General features: G+C 41.5%; 1 long non-coding RNA gene across 1 annotated transcript; it reads right to left on the bottom strand.

Annotated features, from left to right (window-relative positions):
• Nucleotides 1-6,040: 6,040 nt before the first annotated feature.
• Nucleotides 6,041-10,850, bottom strand: LOC310673587. Its single transcript, XR_014509141.1, has 3 exons — nt 10,802-10,850; nt 7,365-7,434; nt 6,041-7,206 (listed from the first exon to the last, which is right to left on the bottom strand). It is a non-coding gene; the product is annotated as an uncharacterized lncRNA (long non-coding RNA).
• Between the last annotated feature and the right edge of the window lie 533 nt (nt 10,851-11,383).

Genomic DNA, 11,383 nt, shown 5'->3' with positions numbered 1-11,383 from the left:
CTTTCCTTAACGTCAGTTAATATTTTAAATTTTATCCTTGGCTTTTTGCCCTGCCAGACAAATCTAGATATATCCTTTTGCCACTTCCTGAAACAGTCAGTTTTGTCTATAATTTGCAACGTCTGAAATAGAAACAACATTCTTGGCAGTACATTCATCTTTATCGCGGCAATACGACCCATTAACGAGAGTTTCAAATTAGACCATATTTCTAGATCTTTCTTTATCTCCGACCAACATTTATCATAGTTATCTTTATATAAGTTCCCATTTTTAGCAGACATGATAATTCCCAAATATTTCACTTTTTTCACTACTGTCAATCCTGTCTCATTCTGAAACCTTTCTTTCTCAATTTCTGTTAAGTTCTTTGTCAAAACCTTGGTTTTAACTTTGTTTAATTTAAACCCTGCCAATCGACCAAATTCTTGAATCAATTCTAAGACTCTTTTTACACTGGATTCTGGCTCCTGCAGTGTCAAAACTAAATCGTCTGCAAATGCTCTTAATTTATATTGTTTAGATCCGACCTGTATCCCTCTGATCAGTTGGTCCTTTCTAATCATATTCAGCAGCACCTCCAGGACTGATATAAAAAGTAAAGGGGAAATTGGACACCCTTGTCTTGTACCTTTCTCTATTCTGAACTCCTCAGTTATTACATTATTTACAATTAATTTAGCTTTTTGTTCAGAATAGATTGCACTTATACCATTCTCAAATTCTTGGCCTACTCCCATACCTTGGAGATTCTTCTTCAAAAAGCTCCAAGAAATATTGTCGAAGGCCTTCTCCGCATCCACAAATATCAAAACTGCTTTTGTATTTATTTTTTCCTCCAAAAATTCCAATATATCAATTATATTCCTCACATTGTCAGATAGATGTCTTCCTGGGAGAAAACCTGCTTGATCTTTATGAATCTCCTTTATTAATACTTTCTTAAATCTTCTAGCCAAAATGTCTGCAAAGATTTTGTAATCCACATTCAATAGCGATATTGGGCGGTAGTTTTTAAGTTGATGTTTTTCAGTCTCTATCTTCGGTATAAGCGTGACAAAAGCTTCCTTCCACGTTTCTGGTGCTTTTTTCCCCTGAAGTATTTCATTACAGACATCTTTCAACGGCTGAATTAACCAGTCCTTCAATACTTTGTAGTATTTAGCAGTCAGTCCGTCCGGTCCTGGGGACTTGCCTAGTTGCATATTCTGAATGGCACTCTGAATTTCTTGATCTGTTATCCTATCACTCAGATTCAATCTGCTTTCTTGAGATATTTTCGATAGCCCATTCTCTTTCAAAAATTCCTCTATATCTGCTTCATTCTGGGGTTGCTGAAAGTAAAGCTGTTTGAAGTATTTTTGAAAGGCAGTCCTTATTTCCACTGGGTTCTGTATATTTCTTCCTTCCACTTCCAAATTTGTTATCGTGTTCTGTTTTTGTCTCTTCTTTATTTGCCATGCCAATAACTTTCCACATTTGTTTGCTGACTCAAATGTCCGTTGTCTCATTTGCCTTATTTTCCATTCAATTTCTTGATTAATCATTTGCATATATTCAACTTGATATAACTTAATTTCTCTTAAAATTTCCTGTGATTTTGGTTTTACTCTTAGTCTCTTTTCTCCCTCATTGATTTTCTCAAGGATCTTTTCTCTTTTTTCCTTTTGTAGTCTCTTCTTGACCGTGTTCTGTTGAATCAGAAACCCCCTCATAACAGCTTTACTTGCGTCCCATACCGTTCTTTTCTCCACCGTAGTGTTTAAATTTATCTCAAAATAGTCCTTCAAGGTTTTCTGGGCCTTCTTAGTTATTTCCTCGTCTCTAAACAGAGCGTCATTCATCCTCCATCTAAAGGAACCAGTTGGTATTAAGTTCATTACCATCTTAACAGCATTATGGTCGGAACAAGTCTTTGGGCAGATTACCGCTTTTTTTGTCTTCGGTGCCAGTCCTCTCGTGATCCATATCTGGTCGATTCTTGTCCAGGTCATTTTGGCTTCAGAGAAGAAAGTACCCTCTTTTCCTAGAGGGTTTTTGGTTCTCCAAATGTCCACCAAATCCAGGTTATCAGTCAATTCAAAAAAGGTTTTTGGTAGTCTCCCATCTTTGGTGACTACCTGTCGTTGTGCCTTGTCCATATTTGTCGAAACTACTCCATTCATGTCACCCATCAACATCACATTGTATTCCAAATAATCCATCAATGTCTCATGCAACTTCTTGAAAAACTCGGATTTTCCATCATTAGGTGCGTACACACCTACTATCAGATATTTTTGTCCATGGTATTGGATTTCAATTGCCAAATATCTCCCTTGTTCATCTTTGAACATAAACTTTGGTGAGAGGCTCTCTTTAGCATATATTACAACCCCTCTTTTTTTTACTTTATCAGATGAGATAAATTCTTGGCCCAATCTTTTATTAATTAAAATTTTCCTATGGAGCCTTGTCACATGTGTTTCTTGTAAGCAAATTAAGTCCAATTGTTCCTTTTTTAAAATATGAAAGATCGATTTCCTCCGTCGAATCGAGTTAAGACCATTGCAGTTCCAACTTAAAATTTGCAGAGACATGGTGAATTTATTCTATTATGTTCCTCCAGTTGCTCCCAATGTCTTATCCTTATCTGTCGAATCCGGTGGTGTCTTTTTCTTCCGAGTCCTCTTTGGTTTTGCTCCTGTCACGCCTTCACTCCCTTCCTCTGATGATTCCGATGGGTCTGTTACTTTTAAAGTTCCCTTCTGTAGGTCCTCCTCGTAGGTTTCTAGGAATATATTCTTATCCTCCACTGATTTTATCTTTATCTTTCTTCCCTTGATACTGAAAGAAATTCCTTCCGGGAATTCCCACCTGAAGATGATGTTGTTTTTTCTTAGTTGGGTAACCAGATCCTTGTAGTTTGACCTCAGGTCCAAAAGAAATTTTGGAATATCTTTAAAGATCTCAGCTTTAGATTGATTAATTACCAAGGGTTTTTGAAAATATAGTCCAAGAACCTTGTCTCTTTCTTCTTTGGTTCGAAACGAAATCAAACAGTCTCTAATTTTGATCCTTTTGCTTGTTCTTCCCAATCGAAAGGCACTCAAGATCTTGAATTCCTCTTTCTCGGATTCCAAGTTCCAAAATTTCTCAAATTCTTGTGTAAGAAGGTCCCGCAGGCTTCCTTCCTCAATTTCTGGTATATTTCTAATTCTCAAATTCGTTTGTCTCTCTTTCAGGTCCAGCATAGAAAATTTTGCTCTATATTCCTCTAGTTGTCTGTTCATCGGTGGTAATTTCTCCTCAGTGGCAACTGCAACTTCCTTTGCCTCCTCAGCAATTTTTCTTGTCTCGGCCGATACTTCCAGTAATTCCTTAATTGAAGCTGTATTTTGCTTTATATTTGCAGAATTTTGTTCTATTTTTTGGAAGGCCTCTGTTACTCCTTTATTTGTTTCAGTAACCTGGCTTTTTAATTCCGTAACTTGTCTTTTAGTGTCCGCCAGTTCTTCTGTCAGTTTGTCTAAGGATCCCTGTATCCTTGCAAATCCTGCCGTAATAAGGTCTTCTGCTCCCGACATTACTTTAACTTTAGGTGTAACAGAGGCACTTCCTGTAGGTTCTGGGAAGGATCCCCTCCTTCCCGTGTGAAAAGATTTGCCAGATCTTGTTGTTTTGTCTTGGAATTGCTGTACTTTCCCTCTTTCCTCTGCCATAAGCCGACTGTTTCAAGGTTATTCTGCAGCTGAAACTTGTTATCTACTCCAAAATAAACAGTGGAAGTTTTTCTCAGTTATTTTGTAGCTCTGTAACAATTCCAGTAACCACCAGGGGGACCTAGCAGATGTTGCAGCTGAAGGGATAATATGTCTCCCACTCTCCTTTCACAGCAAACTTGTATCAGTAATGTTCCCTCTCAATATCCACAACTCACAACTCCATATCCATTACTCCAGTCCTTATAAAAAGTCCTTTTGAGCACTTCCACAGTCCATATGGCTTAACTTTCAAATTTGACAGATCAGGACCAGGAGTCCAGGCAGTGAGCTTTATAGTAAACTTCTTTCAATGCAGGCAATAAAAAAAAAGTTTTTTAAACTCCCCCCCTCTTTCCCTGCTTCCCGAGGGGGGGGGGATTTCTCTCCAAAGACTTCAGATTTCAACCCTTTCGAACTTTATTTTATAGGGTTTTTAGTCCTCACGTCTTTGCTTTCCAATGTTTACAGGCGGAAGGCTGGCTCCCTGTTTAAACCTTTCCGCTTCGGTGTCATATTACGTTGTTAATTTAAGTCCGATTTAAGTCCAATTACTTCTCAATTCTTGCTTAATTTCATCAGATCCTTTAAAATATTTGTATTTTTCCTACTCACGGATCCTTCTTTTTAGTCCCGATTGCACAGGGAAAAGTTGAGCGCTGCTCCGATCACAGCTGCGCGACGTCACTCCGAAAAAGAAGCGATTGACTCTCAGCACCGCTTCAACCCCCGCCACGCTCCGGAGCTCTTACTGAGCCCCGGAGACGTTTTGGGAGAGCGCTGTTGGTGCCCGCCGAGTCCCACGGACGTAGACCTCCTCCGTCCACGTTTCCAAGGGTCCCCCGCGTCGCCGTAGCGGTAGAACCCTGTTTTTTTCGGAGCTTCCCCCTCCGGTGCTCAGCAGGGGGCCGCCATGATCGATGGCGCTCAACCAGGAAGTCCCTAGGGCTGGCTGCATCTGGTTGGATTCTTGGATTGTTGGATTCGGCCAAGAAAATCAATGGCTACCTATCAAGGTCATAAAGGAAAATGACATCTCAATATTTTCACTCACCATCTGTAGTGGTGTGGCTGGTTTGGTTTTCAGGATAAGTGGCATTTGATGTACATTGCTGCCCCTCAGAGGATATGTGGGCAAATTTTGTTGAGTCAAATTTACTTACTTACTTACTTACTTACTTACTTACTTACTTGTTTGTTTGTTTAAAAAAATCAATATCCTGCTTTTTTGCCATCTAGGTCTCAAAGTGGCTTACAGCAACTATCTATCTATATCTATCTATCATCTATCTATCTATCTATCTATCTATCATCTATCTATCTATCTATCTATCTATCTATCATCTATCTATCTATCTATCTATCTATCTATCATCTATCTATCTCTATCATCTATCAGCTCTCTATCTACCATTAAAATTAAAACATCAATTAAACCTCTGCTTAAATTATAGGAGGAATTTCTAAGTGCCCACCTGTATATATTAATTAGCATATGCAAATTTTATGCATATCTGTACCCTCTTTTTCAGTGATGTGTTTCCTCACTTTTGGGGCAACGTGAAAGTGGTCTGCTAGACTCCATGTCAAGACAAGACTAATCATCAAATTGGGATTGAATCTGGAGCACAATGCATTAATAAGGTCCTTCTTGAAAGACTGATGCTGGCAGTCTTAGAATAATTTCCAAAAGTCAAAGTTGCACGCCAAGTCATTGACTGAGGAAAAGAAGGCATGTTTCTTTTGGAATACCTAACTCATGTACTTCCATGCTGCATGAGCCTACCTTGATTTATTAGGCTGACTGAATGACAGACCACTAATCATTTTAGCAAAACATCTTTTGATAGCATACATCCCAGGGGATTGGCAATGGCAGAACATGATTATCTTGGAACTAGAACAGTGCTGTTCATTTTTGAGACATGTTTGCCTTCATGCCCATCCTCGACTGAGAATGTATCGTTCCCTGAAGGATACTACTCTTGTGATGAAAGGCTCATTAGGGAAGGTTATCATTCCAGAAACAGAATGTGTCAAAACAAGGGTGCCTGTGGCCTTCGAGGAACATCGGTTCAGGAATCATCGGTTCCTAAAGTGCATGGAAATCCTTTACTGTAATTAAAATAGTGAAGAAAAGGCTGAAGAAATGAAGAAGGCAAGCATACCTAATTCACACTTTCTGAAACAGAATGTCAACCTCGTTTCAAATTTTCATTGCAATACGGTTCTCTAGCCAAGCGATGTATACAAAGATGCATTATAGTATATGAAGGAAAACTAATTTGCAAATAGGTGTATACTCGGGAAACTGCATGCAGAAATGTGCATATGAGGAGAAATAACTGAGACAAGACATCAGATGTTGGGTGACAATCAGGCCAAATCTTCATTGACTATCAGCAGGGGCTGGCATGACAGTAGGGCAGGGATAGTTCATCATTCCACTCAGCCCTTGCTGATAGCACCCCAATCCCTTCCTTAGGAGTCACTTGGTGTTGAACCCTGTTCAGGGTCTCACTGGGCAAACAGGGTGAGAGATTACAGCCAGGAAGAGGCCTTGACCTGATTTTAAGGTGAGCCATCATTCATCTTCTCCTCGGGCATCTTATGCCAGTCCCCTTTACTGTGTTGATCTTGCCCAATGGCACTTCTGCCCTAACTTGTCACAACTAAATGCCTAATGTAAATAATCCTTATTTCACTGAGGAAAAGGCACAAACCAAAACGAAACCCAACCTAGGACCAGTTGAGGTTGGGAGTTTCATAAAACTGGGCTCACCGTATTGAACACACAGCTCCTGGTAGATCCAAGCTATGCATCCAAGCCATGAAGGACCACTAACAGTGACCCCCCCAAAGACCACAGTTTATATGACCACCTTAACAGCATCATGAGCACAAATCATGATGAATGCACATGCTAAGGACATCTGGAAGTGGAGTTGGCCCCACCAAGAGATCCATGATGCTGCCTTTTGGCAATTGGCTAATGCCATGTCCATTTCTCCATTTGGCAATTCCATCCCTCTCTCTTGAAAGGAGAGCGTTCTGCGCAACGTTCTGAACAATGTCTGTGTAGAAGCATTGGCCCCACAGCAGGACGTAAATCCTGTGGCACCTTCTCACTCTGCAAGCTCAATCCTTGCAGGCCTATTCTATCTGAACAATTCCATGCAATAGGCGTGGTTCTCCCATCTGGCACAGTTGCCTGGAGGAAAGAGAAACAATGATACATGATGACCAAATTTGTGATGGCTGATGACAGCAGCTTTGCACTTCCTAACTGTTTACATGATTGATGCACTGTGCCAATTCACCAGCACACAATTCCCAACCTGCTTATCTCTTAAATATTTTCTCACAGATTTTCCATCATGTTTTTGGGGGCTCGAATTTGACAAAGAACAGCTGGTTCTGATTTGTCCGATCCTGTAGACATTTCCTTGCTGTGGTGTCATAAGGCCTGGAAGACAGGAAACAATTGCAGGGGAAATCGAAACAGGCAAAAATGAAAGGGAGCGAGCAAGAGTTCTTGAACTTCTACTTGGTTTCAGCTTTCCCAGATGTTAACCAGCCCACCACTAAGCAGATTAAAAATAGATCCTGGTGTGCTGTGTATACCTGCTCCAGAAAAAACTGTTGTTCTATGTTCCTTTCTTCTTCTCCTGTAGCATAAACTCTGTAGCATACTCTGTAGAACAGACATGACATCAAATATTAGGACAAGTGTATAAAATTAGGCAATATACAGCTTTGGTTCTTAAATGCTTCATTTAAGGACTCTTAGTGACATATTCAGACTAGACAATGACATCCCCATAAAACTTTGACTTTCTCTTTATTCTCTAGTTATACTGGATCCCACAGACTCACATGAGTGCAGGGATATATAGCCCTCTGATGTTGCTGGAAAACAGCTTCCATCACCCCTGGCTTCCATCATGCTGGCTTGGACTGATGGAAGTTGAAATCTACTAACATCTGGAAGACCACAGGTTCCCTATCCCTGGGTTAATCAAAACCTGTATCCTGTATCCATTTCTCTTCCTGGTAACAGAGAAAGAAGAAACCATGCATCCCACCCAACACACATGCTAATTCTTCTATTCTCGTTGACTCTTACAATGCCATTTCCATACACGGGCATCACTCAATGATCTTAAACTGAGCATGTGTGCTGGCTTCATTGAACAGCATTGTGCTTTGAGGGAGATGTAAGGTTATCTAGAACTTCACCAGCGCTGGGAGACACATGCAAATCATCACATCCAGCCCAGAGTCACTCTTGCCCCAGGCCATGCAGTTTGACATGTACGGTAATTAATTAATTGCTTCACATTTATGAAACATCTCAAAGCAAGGCTGCAATAAAGACAGCTATAAAGCAATTTCATATATGCAAACAATTAAAAGAGTTTTCAAATCCAATACAGATATAGACAAGGATAAAAAAATATCCACTTGAAAGTATTGTGGTGGATCAATAGGTGTCAAAAAGATCATTGAGACAACACCTGGTTTATGTGTAATGGAAGGGAGTTTCTGCTTTGTGGCAATTTGTAGCTGCCTTGACTCAATCCAGATTTGTCACAAATTGGTCCAATTCAGTTTCAAGCCCAGGATTCAGCCAGATCAGTTGCACAGTATTAATTATAATTATTAGGGCTGTGCAACTGGTTTGTCCAAATCATGAACCAAATCAGGCTGATTTGTGCTGAATCCAGACAGAGTTGAGGCAGCTACCCTCTCCCAATACTTATCGAGCAGGTGCCTTCTTGGGAACTCCCTTCCATCACACATGAAACAGGTGTTGTCTCAAGGATCTTTTCAGCACCTATTGAAGACCTTCCTGTTCCAGCACAATACTTTCAAGTCAATATTTGTTATCCTTGCCTATATCTTTTCAGCACCTACTGAAGGCCTTCGCTTTCCAACAAAATTGATTCTTCATTTCCACCTGGGCAGCCTTCGGGGGCCGCATGCAAAGGATGGGTGGAGCAAGAGATGAAAGTGGGCAGGGCACCAAAAGTGAATCTTACCCTTATGCAGTTAGCATACCCTGATGAAAATAGGGACACCCTATTCTACATCAGGAAGCTTCTCCCACATTTGATCTCACAGCAAACATAAAGCGTGAGGGGATGGGATCATGTACAACACCTTCAGCTGATAAATGGAATGAATTTTTAAATTTATTTTTTAGCTGTAAGCTGCCTTGAGTCCCTATAACGGAGAAAAAGTTGGATTATGCTACTACTGTTGTTGTTGTTTAGTCGTTCAGTCGTGTCCGACTCTTCGTGACCCCATGGACCAGAGCACGCCAGGCACTTCTGTCTTCCACTGCCACCCGCAGTTTGGTCAGAATCATGTTTGTAGCTTCGAGAACACTGTCTAACCATCTCGTCCTCTGTCGTCCTCTTCTCCTTGTGCCCTCCATCTTTCCCAACATCAGGGTCTTTTCCAGTGAGTCTTCTCTTCTCATGAGGTGGCCAAAGTATTGGAGCCTCAGCTTCACGATCTGTCCTTCCAGTGAGCACTCCGGGCTGATTTCCTTAAGAATGGATGCGTTTGATCTTCTTGCAGTCCATGGGACTCTCAAGAGTCTCCTCCAGCACCATAATTCAAAAGCGTCAATTCTTCGGCGATCAGCCTTCTTTATGGTCCAGCTCTCACTTCCATACATCACTACTGGGAAAACCATAGCTTTTACTATACGGACCTTTGTTGGCAAGGTGATGTCTCTACTTTTTAAAATGCTATCTAGGTTTGCCATTGCTTTCCTCCCAAGAAGCAGGCGTCTCTTAATTTCGTGGCTGCTGTCACCATCTGCAGTGATCATGGAGCCCAAGAAAGTAAAATCTCTCACTGCCTCCATTTCCTCCCCTTCTATTTGCCAGGAGGTGGTGGGACCAGTGGCCATGATCTTCGTTTTTTTGATGTTGAGCTTCAGACCATATTTTGTGCTCTCCTCTTTCACCCTCAATAAAAGGTTTTTTAATTCCTCCTCACTTTCTGCCATCAAGGTTGTGTCATCTGCATATCTGAGGTTGTTGATATTTCTTCCAGCAATTTTAATTCCGGCTAGGGATTCATCCAGCCCAGCCTTTCGCATGATGAATTCTGCATATAAGTTAAATAAGCAGGGAGACAAAATACAGCCTTGTCGTACTCCTTTCCCAATTTTGAACCAATCAGTTGTTCCATATCCAGTTCTAGCTACTACTACCAGAGAGTAAATCCTATTGAACTTAGAAATCTCCACTGAAAACAGTGGGAATTACTTCTCAGTAGACTTCTCAATTTACAATAAGGGAATAAACTCCACACACACAAAAATGGCTGCTGCTGAAGCATGGCAATTAAAGAATTTAAAGTGGATTGGTGACATTTTCCTTCACAATTATAGGAAGGGCTTTGTTGGTGCAGGAATTTTATTTTCAGTATAAACAGGACTCTGTTTTGCGCGCGCGCGCACACACACACACACACACACCACTTTTAAATGTTCTCCAAGATACGGAGGGGAGGAAAAGGGGAAATGGGAATACTCTGGGTTAAATCAGAAACTGGGAAGGCTTCTGTAATTCTGGGACTGTCCCTGGAAAATTGGGACACTTGGAGCTACGAGTTAGGCTAGTTTCTACACACACTTACAGATATCTCTCTACCCCTCATCCTGACAAGCAAGAAGCATTATGAGAGTTGAAGGATACAAGCAAAAACACAGGGGCAGAATTCAAAGCAAAGAGGTAGAGTTTGAGGAGAGGGGTTGTGCCTGGGGAGACTCCTATGGGCCAACTAGAGAAGCATGGAGGGCCACATTTGCCCCATGGCATCCCTAGCCCTACACTACTGATATCAGCTGGACTGAGCTGTCTTAAAACCAAAAATTGCAGCTTAACTCGCCTACGGATTGGGGTGTGAATCAACCAGGAAGCTCGTGGTCTGTCTCTCCTCAGGCGAACTTGCACAGGAAGAACTCAAAAGCATCAAGGCAAATTTGTAGATATCCAGAGAGGGGGCGGGGGAAGAAGGAGAGAGAGAAGGAAATTCCACACCCTTTTGACAGCAACCAAGTCTGGAAAGCTTCACGTTGATGGCAAGAACCTTTCAGGGTGAGTAAGTCATGGTTACAGTTGCTATGCAACTCTGCAGCCTGTCACGGAACTTGCATCATGAAGGATACCAGAACATTTTATAAACTGAGGAACCCTGTCCAGTGTAGGTTTCACAAGCAAATCAAGCCATAGAAAGGCAAAAAAAGAAGAGGGAAGGGGAACGGAAAGAAAGAATACAAAAGGAAGGAAAGAAGGAAGGAAGGAAGGAAGGAAGGAAGGAAGGAAGGAAGGAAGGAAGGAAGGGGAAATAGTGGCCTCAGTGAAAGGCACCCAATTTAAGGTGGATTAAGAGGTGAGGAGGAGGAGGAGGGTGAGGAGGAGGAGGAGGAAGAGTTTGGATTTGATATCCCGCTATATCACTACCCTAAGGAGTCTCAAAGCAGCTAACATTCTCCTTTCCCTTCCTCCCCCACAACAAACACTCTGTGAGGTGAGTGGGACTGAGAGACTTCAGAGAAGTGTGACTAGCCCAAGGTCACCTAACCAAGCAGCTGCATGTGGAGGAGCAGGGAAGCGAAGTCG

Source organism: Podarcis tiliguerta, assembly GCF_965153285.1.
Source record: "Podarcis tiliguerta genome assembly, chromosome: 3".
NCBI classification, from domain to species: Eukaryota; Metazoa; Chordata; class Lepidosauria; order Squamata; family Lacertidae; genus Podarcis; species Podarcis tiliguerta.
The sequence above is the reverse complement of the archived record's forward strand: the minus strand, read 5'-3'. Positions and strand labels throughout refer to the sequence as shown.